This window comes from Triticum aestivum, chromosome 1B (assembly GCF_018294505.1).
Source record: "Triticum aestivum cultivar Chinese Spring chromosome 1B, IWGSC CS RefSeq v2.1, whole genome shotgun sequence".
In the NCBI taxonomy this organism is placed as follows: domain Eukaryota; kingdom Viridiplantae; phylum Streptophyta; class Magnoliopsida; order Poales; family Poaceae; genus Triticum; species Triticum aestivum.
In genome coordinates this window covers 329174523-329189633 of record NC_057795.1, presented here as the reverse complement: position 1 = coordinate 329189633, position 15111 = coordinate 329174523, and positions in this window count along the sequence as shown.

The following is a 15111-nucleotide window of genomic DNA, read 5'->3' as shown; positions in this document are numbered from 1 at the left end:
TCAATTTGAGTCTCCATCTTCTCTTATAAAAGCACCAACTAGGAGGCACTATGATCGTACTTGAGTATTGGGTGTAGTTAATATGCGAGTGTGTTTCATGAATGGATCAATGATTGAGCATGATGGGCTAGGGATAAGTCGTTGATATTTTGAAAGACATGGTTGCTTCTTGATATGCTTGAGTATTTAGGTCATGATGTCAAAACTAGACTATTGCTTTGAATCACATAAAAGTCCAAATGTCCATGCTATAAAGAAAATAATATGAGATGACATGTTAGGAAACATTCCACATCAAAAATTCTGTTTCTATCACTTATCTACTCGAGGACGAGCATGAGTTAAGCTTGGGGATGCTGATACGTCTCCAACGTATCTATAATTTTTTATTGTTCCATGCTGTTATATTATCAATCTTGGATGTTTTATAATCATTTTATAGTCATTTTATATCATTTTTTGGTACTATCCTATTGACATAGTGCGAAGTGTTAGTTGCTATTTTCTGCATGTTTTTTACATCGCAAGAAATCAATACCAAACGGAGTCCAAATGCCACGAAACTTCACGGAGATTTTTTATGGACCAGAAGACACGCAATGGGCCAAAGCAGCTCCTGGGGGGGGTGCTCCGAGGGGAGCACAACCCACCAGGGCGCGCCAGGAGGCCCAGGCGCGCCTTGGTGGGTTGTGCCCACCTCGGGTGCCCCCTGAAACGCCTCTTTGCTCTATAAATACCCCAATATTCCAGAAACCCTAGGGGAGTCGATGGAAATCAATTCCAGCCGCTGCAGAGTCCAGAACCACCAAATCCAATCTAGACACCATCACGGAGGGGTTCACCACTTCCATTGGTGCCTCTCCGATGATGCGTGAGTAGTTGTTTGTAGACCTTCGGGTCTGTAGTTAGTATCTAGATGGCTTCCTCTCTCTCTTTTGATTATCAATACAATGGTCTCTTGGAGATCCATATGATGTAACTCTTTTTACGGTGTGTTTGTTGGGATCGGATGAACTTTGAGTTTATGATAAGATCTATCTTTTTTATATCCGTGAAAGTTATTTGAGTTTCTTTGATCTATTATATGCATGATTGCTTATAGCCTCGTATTTCTTCTCTGATATTTGGTTTTTTTTGGCGAACTTGATCAATTTATCTCGCAATGGGAAGAGGTGCTTTGTAGTGGGTTCGATCTTACGGTGCTTGATCCCAGTGACAGAAGGGGAACCGACACGTATGTATCGTTGCTACTAAGGATAAAATGATGGGGGTCTATTTCTACATAAATAGATCTTGTCTACATCATGTCATCGTTCTTATTGCATTACTCCATTTCTCTATGAACTTAATACACTAGATGCATGCTGGATAGCGGTCGATGTGTGGAGTAATAGTAGTAGATGCACGCATGAGTCGGTCTACTAATCTTGGACGTGATGCCTATATAATGATCATTGCCTGGATATCGTCATGATTATTTGAAGTTCTATCAATTGCCCAACAGTAATTTGTTTATCCACCGTTTGCTATTTTTCTCGAGAGAAGCCACTAGTGAAACCTACGGCCCTCGGGTCTCTTTCTCATATTATTTGCCTTTGCGATCTACTTTTCCTTTGCTTTTATATTCAGATCTATTAAACCAAAAATACAAAAATACCTTGCTGTGTTTTATTCTTATTTATTTTATTTGGCTTTCGATCTATCAATCTACTGCGATTTCCTCACGTCCGTTTGCCTATCTTGAGGCACCGCTACCCGAAAGGGATTGGCAACCCCTTTTACACGTCGGGTTGCGAGTATTTGTTACTTGTGTGCAAGGGCTGTTTACGTTGTGTTGCTTGGTTCTCCTACTGGTTTGATAACCTTGGTTTCATCACCGAGGGAAATATCTACTGCCACTGTGCTGCATCATCCCTTCCTCTTTGGGGAAATACCGACGTAGCTTCAAGCCGTATCACACGACCTTAATGATCTTTAGTTGTTGTGGATGGTTGCTAGGGGTCCAATCATAAGTGCATATGACAAGTAGAGATAGTATGTTATCTCATGCCTCTCCCTCATATAAGATTGCAAGAATGATTACTGTTACTTGTTATCGATTGCCTAGGGACAAATGACTTTCTTGTTGACAAAAGCTATCCACTTTTATTATCTTGCAACTTATTCGTAGTTTTATTCTCGCAAAGTACTCATAGTTTTATTCTTGCCAAATAGTTTCATACTTGTTTTAGGTAAAACAAACGTCAAGTGTGCATAGAGTTGTATTGGTGGTCGATAGAACTTGAGGGAATATTTGCTCTGCCTTTAGCTCCTCGTTGGGTTCGACACTCTTCTTTATCGAAGAAGGCTACAAACGATCCCGTATACTTGTGGGTTATCAGGTATACCTTCTACCACAGATCCGAAGGAAAAATCGCTATTGCTAAGAATGGCTCCTTTCTAGAGAAGGAGTTTCTCTCAAAATAAGTGAGTGGGAGGAAAGTAGAACTTGATGAGGTAGTTGTACCTTCTCTCGAGTTGGAAAGTAGTACATCAGAGAAAACCGTTCCCATGATTCCTACATCAACCAGAGATGAAGCAGATGATGATGATCATGAAACTTCAGATCAAGTTACTACTAAACTGGACCAAAACACGCTCTGCACCAGAGTGGTATGATAATCCTGTCTAGGAAGTCATGTTATTGGACAACGGCGAACCTACGAACTATGAAGAAGCTATGACAAGCCCAGATTCCGACAAATGGCTTGAGGTCATGAAATCTGAGATAGGGTCCATGTATGAGAATAAAGTGTGGACTTTGGTGGATTTGCCCAATGATCGACAACCCATTGAGAATAAATGGATCCTTAAGAGGAAGAAGGACGCTGATGGTAATATCACTGTCTACAAAGCTCGACTTGTTGCAAAAGGTTTTTGACAAGTTCAAGGGCTTGACTACGATGAGACTTTCTCACCCGTAGCGATGCTTAAGTCTGTCCGAATCATTTAGCAATTGCCGCATTTTATGATTATGAAATCTGGCAAATGGACGTCAAAACTGCATTCCTTAATGGGTTTCTTAAGAAAGAGTTGTATATGATGCAACTGGAAGGTTTTGTCGACCCTAAAGGTGCTAACAAAGTGTGCAAGCTCCAGCGATCCATCTATGGACTGGTGCAAGCATCTCGGAGTTGGAATAAATGCTTTGATGAGGTGATCAAAGCATTTGGTTTTATACAGACTTATGGTGAAGCCTGTATTTACAAGAAAGTGAGTGGGAGCTCTGTAGCATTTCTAATATTATATGTGGATGGCATATTGCTGATTGGAAATGATATAGAATTTCTGGATAACATAAAAGGGTATTTGAATAAGAATTTTTCAATGAAAGACCTTGGTGAAGCTGCTTACATATTGGGCATCAAGATCTATAGGGATAGATCGAGCGCTTAATAGGACTTTCACAAAGCACATACCTTGACAAAGTTCTGAAGAAGTTCAAGATGGACCAGTCAAATAAAGGGTTCTTGCCTGTGTTGCAAGGTGTGAAATTGAGTAAGACTCAAAGCGCGACCACAGCAGAAGTGTAACGGCCCTGAACTCGAAGGGGATCGGCGATCTAGAGTAGGTGAGAAGGAGAAGGTGAGGAAGGATTTGAGCTTAGAGAAGGGGTTGTGATTTCAGAGGAAAGTTCGGGATACAGAAAGTGACATACGCATGCATGATCCACTCAGCCAACAGGCTGGCCCTTCTAACACATGCGACGCACTGCTAGATAGGTGGCCCCACTCATCAGAGTTGCCAAGTCACACAGTCCAGGGGATGGACAGGTGTGACATTCTCCCCTACTTAAGCAAAGCCCTCCTCCTCCTAGATGGTCGCTACCAGAAAACGCCAGCGAAGAACGTCGTGATCTTCCCAGGTCGCGGAGTCCATGGTAGTGGGCGACCACTGAATCTTGAGTTGCACCACATGCGCATCGCCGTGCTTCATCATGCGCTGATACATCTCCAATGTATCTATAATTTTTGATTGTTCCATGTATTATATTATCTGTTTTGGATGTTTAATGGGCTTTAAATATGCTCTTTTATATATTTTTGGGACTAACCTATTAACCATAGGTCCAGTGCCAGTTGCTGTTTTATGCCTATTTCAGTGTTTCGCAGAAAACGAATATCAAACGGAATCCAAACGAAACGAAACCTTCGCGAGGATCTTTCTTGGAACAAACGCAATTCAGGAGACTTGGAGTGGAAGTCAGAGACGCAACGAGGCGGCCACGAGGCAAGAGGGCGCGCCCCCACCCTCGTGGGCCCCTTGCAACTCCACCGACCTACTTATTTCGCCTATATATACTCTTAGACCCTGAAAACATCCGGGGGAGCCACGAAACCACTTTTCCACCGCCACAACCTTCTGTACCCGTGAGATCCCATCTTGGGGCCTTTTCTGGCGATCTGCCAGAGGGGGATTCGATCACAGAGGACTTCTACATCAACACCATAGCCTCTCCGATGATGTGTGACTAGTTTACCACAAACCTTCGGGTCCATAGTTATTAGCTAGATGGCTTCTTATCTCTCTTTGGATCTCAATACAAAGTTCTCCTTGATGTTCTTGGAGATCTATTCGATGTAATACTCTTTTGTGGTGTGTTTGCCGAGATTCGATGAATTGTGCGTTTATGATCAAGATTATCTATGAACAATATTTGGTTCTTCTCTGAATTCTTATATGCATGATTTGATGTCTTTGCAAGTCTCTTCGAATTAACGGTTTAGTTTGGCCTACTAGATTGATCTTTCTTGCAATGGGAGAAGTGCTTAGCTTTGGGTTCAATCTTGCGGTGTACTTTCCCAGTGACATCAGGGGTAGCCAGGCACGTATTGTATTGTTGCCATCGAGGATAAAAAGATGGGGTTTATATCGTATTTCTTGAGTTTATCCCTCTACATCATGTCATCTTGCTTAATGCGTTACTCTGTTCTTATGAACTTAATACTCTAGATGCATGCTGGATAGCGGTCGGTGTGTGGAGTAATAATAGTAGATGCAGAATTGTTTCGGTCTACTTGACACGGACATGATGCCTATGTTCATGATCATGCCTAGATATTCTCATAACTATGCGCTTTTCTATCAATTGCTCGGCAGTAATTTGTTCACCCACCGTAATATATGCTATCATGAGATAAGCCACTAGTGAAACCTATGGCCCCCGGGTCTACTTTACATCATATAAGTTTCCGATCTATAATTCGTGTTTACTATTTATTTTGCAATCTTTACTTTCCAATCTCTACAACAAAAATACCAAAAATATTTATCTTATTATCTTTATCAGATCTCACTTTTGCAAGTGGCCGTGAAGGGATTGACAACCCCTTTATCGCTTTGGTTGCAAGGTTCTTGATTGTTTGTGCAGGTACTAGGTGATTTGCGTGTAGTCTCCTACTGTATTGATACCTTGGTTCTAAAAACTGAGGGAAATACTTACGCTACTTTGCTGCATCACCCTTTCCTCTTCAAGGGAAAACCAATGGATGCTTAAGAGGTAGCAAGAAGGATTTCTGGCACCGTTGCCGGGGAGATCTACGCTCAAGTCAAGACATACCAAGTACCCATCACAAACTCTTATCCCTCGCATTACATTATTTGCCATTTGCCTCTCATTTTCCTCTCCCCCACCTCACCTTTGCTGTTTTATTCGCCTCTTATTTCGTTCGTCCCTTTTCGCTTGCTTCTTGTGTGTCCGTGTGTTAGATCGTTTGTTTCGCCGTCATGGCTAGTCCTTCTATCATTGTTAGTACTCCCTATAATGAAGTTCTTAATTTTGAACAAAGAGAGAGAGAGAGAAAAAATCTAAAATATGCGTGGTATAGAATTTGTAATGCTCAAAATAGATCTATTAAAAAGCAATCTATTTCCGTTCCTCTTTGCAATTTTTACGTGGGTATCACTCCTTGGAATAGATATATTCTTGATACCATTACCGGAGGGAATTTCTTGGGTAGCCATACTTTTTATTCTTATAATGCCATGATAGATTTGTTAGGCCCGCCTCCGCTTTTGGTTAATGGAACTATTTTAACTTTGGAACACGTGATGCAAAGGCTTGAAATTATTGAAAATAAAATTGCCACTATAGAGTTGATCGAGAATTTGGATAAAAAGATCCACAACCAAATTACCCAATATGGATCTAAGGTAGGAGTTACTATGAAATTTTTTAGAGAGAAGGAACCCGTAGTTAATGAAAAGATAGATCAAGATTCCACTAGAATTGATAAACTTGAGGATATTATTACCAATTTAGGGTCTGCCTTTTCTCTCATCAGAAACACTTCAAACCCTCCTACCAAAGTTGCCAAGTTTATTTATGTTCCTAAAAATAAGGGTGAATCTTCTAGTAAGGAGAATGAAGATCTCAAATCAATTGTTCACCCCAACTTTTTTGCTATCATTAAGGAACCTTTTGATACAAATGAATTTGTTGATTTCTTTCCTAGGAGTTTGATCATGAACAAAAAGAGAGAAAATCCTAAGGTTTATAAATGTTCAATTGAAGAATTGCATACCAACGATGGCAATACCTAGATCTATTCTTGTTTTTATGCCTAGCTAGGGGCATTAAACGATAGCGCTTGTTGGGAGACAACCCAATGTTATTTTTGTTCCTTGCTTTTTGTTCCTGTTTAGTAATAAATAATTCATATAGCCTCTGATTAGATGTGGTTTTATGTTTTAATTATTGTTTGTGCCAAGTAGAACCTTTGGGAAGACTTGGGTGAAGTCTTTGCGATCTTGCTGTAAAAAACAGAAACGTTAGCACTCACGAGATTAGCTGTCATTTTTTACTGGAGAGTGATTTTAGGTTGATTCTTTTTGAAGATGATTAATAGATAAATTACTCACGTCCAAATTGTTTTTTCAGAATTTTTGGAGTTCCAGAAGTATTCGTTTAATACAGATTACTACAGACTGTTCTGTTTTTGATAGATTCTGTTTTTCGTGTGTTGATTGCTTATTTTGATGAATCTATGGCTAGTATCGAGGGGTATGAACCATAGATAAGTTGGAATACAGTAGGTTTAACACCAATATAATTAAAGAATGAGTTCATTACAGTATCTTAAAGTTGTGGTTTGTTTTCTTATACTAACGGAGCTCATGAGATTTTCTGTTTAAGTTTTGTGTTGTGAAGTTTTCAAGTTTTTGGGTAAAGATTTGATGGATTTTGGAATAAGGAGTGGCAAGAGCCTAAGCTCGGGGATGCCCAAGGAACCCCAAGGTAAAACTCAAGGACAACCAAAAGCCTAAGCTTGGGAATGCCCCGGAAGGCATCCCCTCTTTCGTCTTCGTCTATCGGTAACTTTACTTGAGGCTATATTTTTATTCACCACATGATATGTGTTTTGCTTGGAGCGTCTTGTATGGTTTGAGTATTTGCTTTTTAGTTTACCACAATTATCCTTTCTGTACACACCTTTTGGGAGGGACACGCATGAATCGGAATTTATTAGAATACTCTATGTGCTTCACTTATATCTTTTGAGCTAGATAATTTTGCTCTAGTGCTTCACTTATTTCTTTTTAGAGCACGGTGGTGGTTTCATTTTATAGAAATTATTGAACTCTCATGCTTCACTTATATTATTTTGAGAGTCTTTTATAACAGCATGGTAATTTGCTTTGGCTATAAAATTAGTCCTAATATGATAGGCATCCATGATGGGTATAATCAAAACTTTCATATAGAGTGTGTTGAATACTATGAGAAGTTGGATACTTGATAATTGTTTTGAGATATGAAGATGGTGATATTAGAGTCATGCTAGTTGAGTAGTTGTGAATTTGAGAGATACTTGTGTTAAAGTTTGTGATTCCCGTAGCATGCACGTATGGTGAACCGTTATGTGATGAAGTCAGAGCATGATTTATTTATTGATTGTCTTCCTTATGAGTGGCGGTCGGGGACGAGCGATGGTCTTTTCCTACCAATCTATCCCCCTAGGAGCATGCACATAGTACTTCGTTTCGATAACTAATAGATTTTTGCAATAAGAATGTGAGTTCTTTATGACTAATGTTGAGTCCATGGATTATACGCACTCTCACCTTCCACCTTTGCTAGCCTCTCTAATACCGTGCACCTTTCTCCGGTATCATACACCCACCATATACCTTCCTCAAAACAGCCACCATACCTACCTATCATGGCATTTCCATAGCCATTCCGAGATATATTGCCATGCAACTTTACATCGTTCCGTTCATTATGACACGATCCATCATTGTCATATTGCTTTGCATGATCATGTAGTTGACATCGTATTTGTGGCAAAGCCACCGTTCATAATTCTTTCATACATGTCACTCATGACTCATTGCACATCTCGGTACACCGCCGGAGGCATTCACATAGAGTCATATTTTGTTCTAAGTATTGAGTTGTAAGTAAATAAAAGTGTGATGATATTCATTATTAGAGCATTGTCCCATGTGAGGAAAGGATGATGGAGACTATGATTCCCCCATAAGTCGGGATGTGACTCCGGACGAAAAAGTAATAAAAGAGGCCAAAGAAGCCCAAATAAAAAAGGAGGCCAAAGAAGCCCAACAAATATATATATATATATATATATATATATATATATATATATATATATATAATGATGAGAGAAAAAGAGAGAAGGGACTTCCACACTTGTGCTTCAAAGTAGCACCGTGATCTTCATGATAGAGAGTCTCCTATGTTTTCACTTTCATATACTAGTGGGAATTTTATGTTATAGAACTTGGCTTGTATATTCCAATGATGGGCTTCCTCAAAATTGCCCTAGGTCTTCGTGAGCAAGCAAGTTGGATGCACACCCACCTAGTTTCTTTTGTTGAGCTTTCATACACTTATAGCTCTAGTGCATCCGTTGCATTGCAATCCTTACTCACTCACATTGATATCTATTGATGGGCATCTCCATAGCCCGTTGATACGCCTAGTTGATGCGAGGCTATCTTCTCCTTTTTGTCTTCTCCACAACCACCATTCTATTCTACCTATAGTGCTATATCCATGGTTCACGCTCATGTATTGCGTGAAAGTTGAAAAGGTTTGTGAACATCAAAAGTATGAATTGCTTGGCTTGTCATCAGGGTTGTGCATGATTAAATACTTTATGTGATGAAGATAGAGCATAGCCAGACTATATGATTTTGCAGGGATAACTTTCTTTGGCCATGTTATTTTGAGAAGACATGATTGCTTTATTAGTATGCTTGAAGTATTATTATTTTTATGTCAATATTAAACTTTTGCCTTGAATCTTTCAGATCTAAACATTCATGCCACAATAAAGAAATTACATTGAAGATTATGTTAGGTAGCATTCCACATCAAAAATTCTATTTTTATCATTTACCTACTCGAGGATGAGCAAGAATTAAGCTTGGGGATGCTGATACATCTCCAACGTATCTATAATTTTTGATCATTCCATGATATTATATTATCTGTTTTGGATGTTTAATGGGCTTTAAATATGCTCTTCTATATTATTTTTGGGACTAACCTATTAACCGGAGGCCCAGTGCCAGTTGCTGTTTTTTTGCCTATTTCAGTGTTTCACAGAAAAGGAATATCAAACGGAATCCAAACGAAACGAAACCTTTTAGAGGATCTTTCTTGGAACAAAAGCAATCCAGGAGACTTGGAGTGGAAGTCAGAGACGCAACGAGGCGACCACGAGGCAGGAGGGCACGCCCAGGGGGGTAGGCGCACCCCCACCTTCGTGGGCCCCTCATAGCTCCACTGACCTACTTCTTTCGCCTATATATACTCTTATACCTTGAAAACATCCAGGGGAGCCACGAAACCACTTTTCCACTGCCGCAACCTTCTGTACCCGTGAGATCCCATCTTGGGGCCTTTTCCGGCGATCTGCCGGAGGGGGATTCGATCATGGAGGGTTTCTACATCAACATCATAGCCTCTCCGATGATGTGTGAGTAGTTTACCACAGACCTTCGGGTCCATAGTTATTAGGTAGATGGCTTCTTCTCTCTCTTTGGATCTCAATACAAAGTTCTCCTCGATGTTCTTGGAGATCTATTCGATGTAATACTCTTTTGCGGTGTGTTTGCCGAGATCCGATGAATTGTGGGTTTATGATCAAGATTATCTATGAACAATATTTGGTTCTTCTCTAAATTCTTATATGCATGATTTGATGTCTTTGCAAGTCTCTTCGAATTATCGGTTTAGTTTGGCCTACTAGATTGATCTTTCTCACAATGGGAGAAGTGCTTAGCTTTGGGTTCAATCTTGCGGTGTCCTTTCCCAGTGACAGCAGGGGCAGCAAGGCACGTATTGTATTGTTGCCATCGAGGATAAAAAGATGGGGTTTATATCATATTGCTTGAGTTTATCCCTCTACATCATGTCATCTTGCTTAATGCGTTACTCTGTTCTTATGAACTTAATACTCTAGATGCATGTTGGATAGCGGTCGATGTGTGGAGTAATATTAGTAGATCCAGAATCGTTTCGGTCTACTTGACACAGACGTGATGCCTATATTCATGATCATGCCTAGATATTCTCATAACTATGCACTTCTCTATCAATTGCTTGGCAATAATTTTTTCATCCACCGTACTATATGCTATCATGAGAGAAGCCACTAGTGAAACCTATGGCCCCCGGGTCTACCTTACATCATATAAGTTTCTGATCTATAATTCTAGTTTACTATTTATTTTGCAATCTTTACTTTCCAATCTATACAACAAAAATACCAAAAATATTTATCTTATTATCTTTACCAGATCTCATTTTTGCAAGTGTCCGTGAAGGGATTGACAACCCCTTTATCGCGTTGGTTGCAATGTTCTTTATTGTTTGTGCAGGTACTAGGCATTTGCGTGTAGTCTCCTAATGGATTGATCCCTTGGTTCTCAAAAACTGAGGGAAATACTTACACTGCTTTGCTGCATCACCCTTTCCTCTTCAAGGGAAAACCAACGCATGCTCAAGAGGTAGCATGTGCCTCTCCAAAAACTTGAAGGGCTCGGCCGCTGTGGCGGACAGGTCTTGGACGCAGGGAAGATCGCTGAACACCGGTGAGTAGTCCGGCGTGAACGGCTTGAGCTGGGAGACATGGAACACGGGGTGCACACAGCTGTCCGGCGGCAAGTCCAGCTTGTATGCCAATGGTCCGATCTTCTCCAGCACCTTGTATGGCCCAAAGAACTTGAACGCGAGCTTGGCGCAAGGGCAGGAGACCACCAAACATTGCACATATGGCTGCAGCTTTAGAAGCACTTGTTCGCCGACTTGGAAGGAGCGCTCGACCCGATGCTTGTCCGCCTGCTTCTTGAAGCGGTGTTGGGCGCGTACTAGTTGAGCATGAATGGCCTCCGTATGCTCTGCCCAGTCCAAGTCTTCCCCTGATGGTGCTGTATCCGCCCAGGTGGCCATGGCGCCCAGATTGGCCTCCTTGCCATACAGGGCCTTGAAGGGAGTGTAGTTCAGGAAGGAGTGGAAGGTAGAGTTGTACCAGAACTCAGCCATCGGCAACCAGCAGTGCCATTTCTTGGGGGAGTCATGGGTGGCGCAGCGCAGGTACATCTCCATGCACTGGTTCACGTGCTGGCTCTGGCCGTAGGTCTGCTGGTGGTACACTGTAGAGTACAACAGCTTGGTGCTCGCGCCCTCGAGCAGCTCCCGCCATAGATTGCTGGTGAAGACCTTGTCGCGATCCGATACGATGGAGGATGGTATGCCGTGCAGCTTCACAATGTTGCCCAGAACACGCGGGCAACTTGAGCGGCATTGAAGGGGCGGCAGAGTAGCACAAAGGGCGTGAACTTGGTGAAGCGGTCGAGACCACCATAATGGAGTTGTAGCCCTCTGACGCCGGCAAGCCCTCGACAAAATCCATGGTCAGATCCTCCCAAGGAGCAGAGGGAATGGGAAGGGGTGCGAGGAGACCTGCCGGCTTGGTGTATTCATGCTTGGCCTACTGACAAATAGTGCATTGATGCACAAACTCCTCCACATCATTCTTCAGGCCGCGCCACTCGAAGTGTTTCTTGACGCGGTGTTACGTTGTGGTGATGCTGGAGTGGCCGGCCATGATGCTGATGTGGAGGGTAGCGATCAGCTTGATGCGCAGGGCCGTGTTCACGCCAATCCAAAGCCACCCTTGACGACGAATAACACCCCGATGGAGTTCGTAGCTGTCCGCATCCAAGCTGGAGATGGCCAAGTGCTGGAGGTGTGATACGTCTCCAACGTATCTATAATTTTTTATTATTCCATGCTGTTATATTATCATTCTTAGATGTTTTATAATCGTTTTACAATCATTTTATATCATTTTTTGGTACTAACCTATTGACATAGTTCCCACTGCCAATTGATATTTTCTTCATGTTTTTTACATCACAAGAAATCAATACCAAACGAAGTCCAAACGCAGTGAAACTTTTTGTGGATTTTTTGGACCAGAAGACATCCAGTGGGCCGGAGAAGCACCTGGGGGGGGGGGGCTCCGAGGGGAGCACAACCCACCAGGGCGCGCCCTGGTAGGTTGTGCCCACCTCGGGTGCCTCCCGAACCGCCTCTTTGCTCTATAAATAACCCAATATTCTAGAAACCCTAGGGGAGTCGACGAAAATCAATTCCAGGCAGCGCACATTTCAGAACCACCAGATCCAATCTAGACACCATCACGGAGGGGTTCATCATGTCCATTGGTGCCTCTCTAGATGATGCGTGAGTAGTTCATTGCAGACCTATGGGTCCGTAGTTAGTAGCTAGATGGCTTCCTCTCTCTCTTTTGATTCTCAATACAATGGTCTCTTGGAGATCCATATGATGTAACTCTTTTTGCGGTGTGTTTGTTGGGATCCGATGAACTTTGAGTTTATGATCAGATCTATGTTTTTATCCATGAAAGTTATTTGAGTCTTCTTTGATCTCTTATATGCATGATTGCTTATAGCCTCGTATTTCTTATCCGATATTTGGGTCTTGTTTGGCCAACTTCATCTATTTATCTTGCAATGGGAAGAGGTGCTTTGTGATGGGTTCGATCTTATGGTGCTTGATCCCAGTGACAGAAGGGGAACCAACACGTATGTATAATTGCTATTAAGGATAACAAGATGGGGTCTATTTATACATAAATAGATCTTGTCTACATCGTGTCATCGTTTTTATTGCATTACTCTATTTCTCCATGAACTTAATACACTAGATACATGCTGGACAGCGGTCGAAGCATGGAGTAATAGTAGTAGATGCAGGCAGGAGTCGGTCTACTAATCTTGGACGTGATGCCTATATAATGATCATTGCCTAGATATTGTCATGATTATTTGAAGTTCTATCAATTGCTCAACAGTAATTCGTTTACCCACCGTTTGCTTTTTTTCTTGAGATAAGCCACTAGTGAAATCTACGGCCCCTGGGTGTCTTCTTTATTATATTTGCCTTTGCGATCTATTTTCATTTGCTTTTATTTTTAGATCTATTAAACCAAAAATACAAAAATACCTTGCTGCAATTTATTCTATTCACGATCTATTTATCCAATTTATTACAACTTTTTCCCATCCACTTGCCAATTTCTGGCACCGTTACCCGAAAGGGATTGACAACCCCTTTAACACGTTAGGTTGCGAGTATTTGTTATTTGTGTGCAGGTGCTATTTACGTAGTGTTGCTTGGTTCTCCTACTGGTTCGATAACCTTGGTCTCATCACTGAGGGAAATACCTACCGTTGTTGTGCTGCATCTTCCCTTCCTCTTTGGGGAAATACTGAGTTCAAGCAAACATGTTGCATAGTCACAATGACTCAAGAGAACACCAAGTTGTGTGATTTGTCCAATACCAACAACAATTATTTTATTAGCACTCTGATTGGTCCTCCCGCCACTAGTGCAGAGTCTTGTGATATCAATACCACTTTGCTAAATCTTATTATGAAAGATCAAATTTTCTGGTACTCCTAATGAGGATGCCGCGTCCCATCTTAACACATTCGTGGAATTATGCGATATGCAAAAGAAAAAAGATGTGGACAATGATGTTGTAAAGTTGAAATTATTTCCGTTTTCTTCGCGAGATCGTGCAAAAATTTGGTTTTCTTCTTTGCCTCACAATAGTATCGATTCTTGGAATAAGTGCAAGGATGCTTTTATTACTAAGTATTTTCCGCCCGTGAAAATTATTTCCCTTAGAACCCAGATCATGAATTTCAAGCAACTTGAACATGAGCATGTTGCACAATCTTGGGAAAGGATGAAATTGATGCTAAGGAATTGCCCAACTCATGGGTTAAATCTTTGGATGATCATACAAAACTTTTATGCGGGGTTGAATTTTGTTTCTCGTAATCTTTTAGATTTCGCTGTGGGTGGTACATTTATGGAAATTACTTTGGGTGAAGCCACCAAATTGCTTGATAATATTATGGAAATTATTCACAATGGCATACCGAAAGAGCCCCTACTAGTAAAAAAGTTAATTTGGTTGAAGAAATTTCTTCTTCGAGTGAAAAAGTTGACGCTCTTATGAAATTGGTTGCTAATAAAAGTGCTCCTATTGATTTTAATGATGTGCCTTTGTCTACTTTGATTGAGCAAAATAGTGATGCCGTAGATGTGAATTTTATCTCGCGAAACAATTTCAATAACAATGCTTATAGAGGTAATTTTAATCCTAGGCCTTTTCCTAGTAATTCCTCTAATAATTATGGTAATTCCTATGGTAATCCTTCCTATAATAATAATAGGAACACCTCTGATCTGGAGAATAATTTTAAAGAATTCATCAACACTCAAAAGATTTTCAATGCTACAATGGAAGAAAAGTTGAATAAGATTGATGATTTGTCTAGAAGTGTTGATAGAATCTCTCATGATGTAGAAAAACTCAAGATGAAAATTTTTGTGCCTAAGGTTGAGGAATAAATTAAAGCTCTTTATGTTTCTATGTATGAAAGTAAGAAAAGAACCGCTATGCTTAGAGTTAGAAGAGAATTTTTAGAAAAGGCATTTTCTAGTGATTGCTTTCATAAAAATGATGAAGATATTAAAATGATTGGTGTTTGTTCTATTGA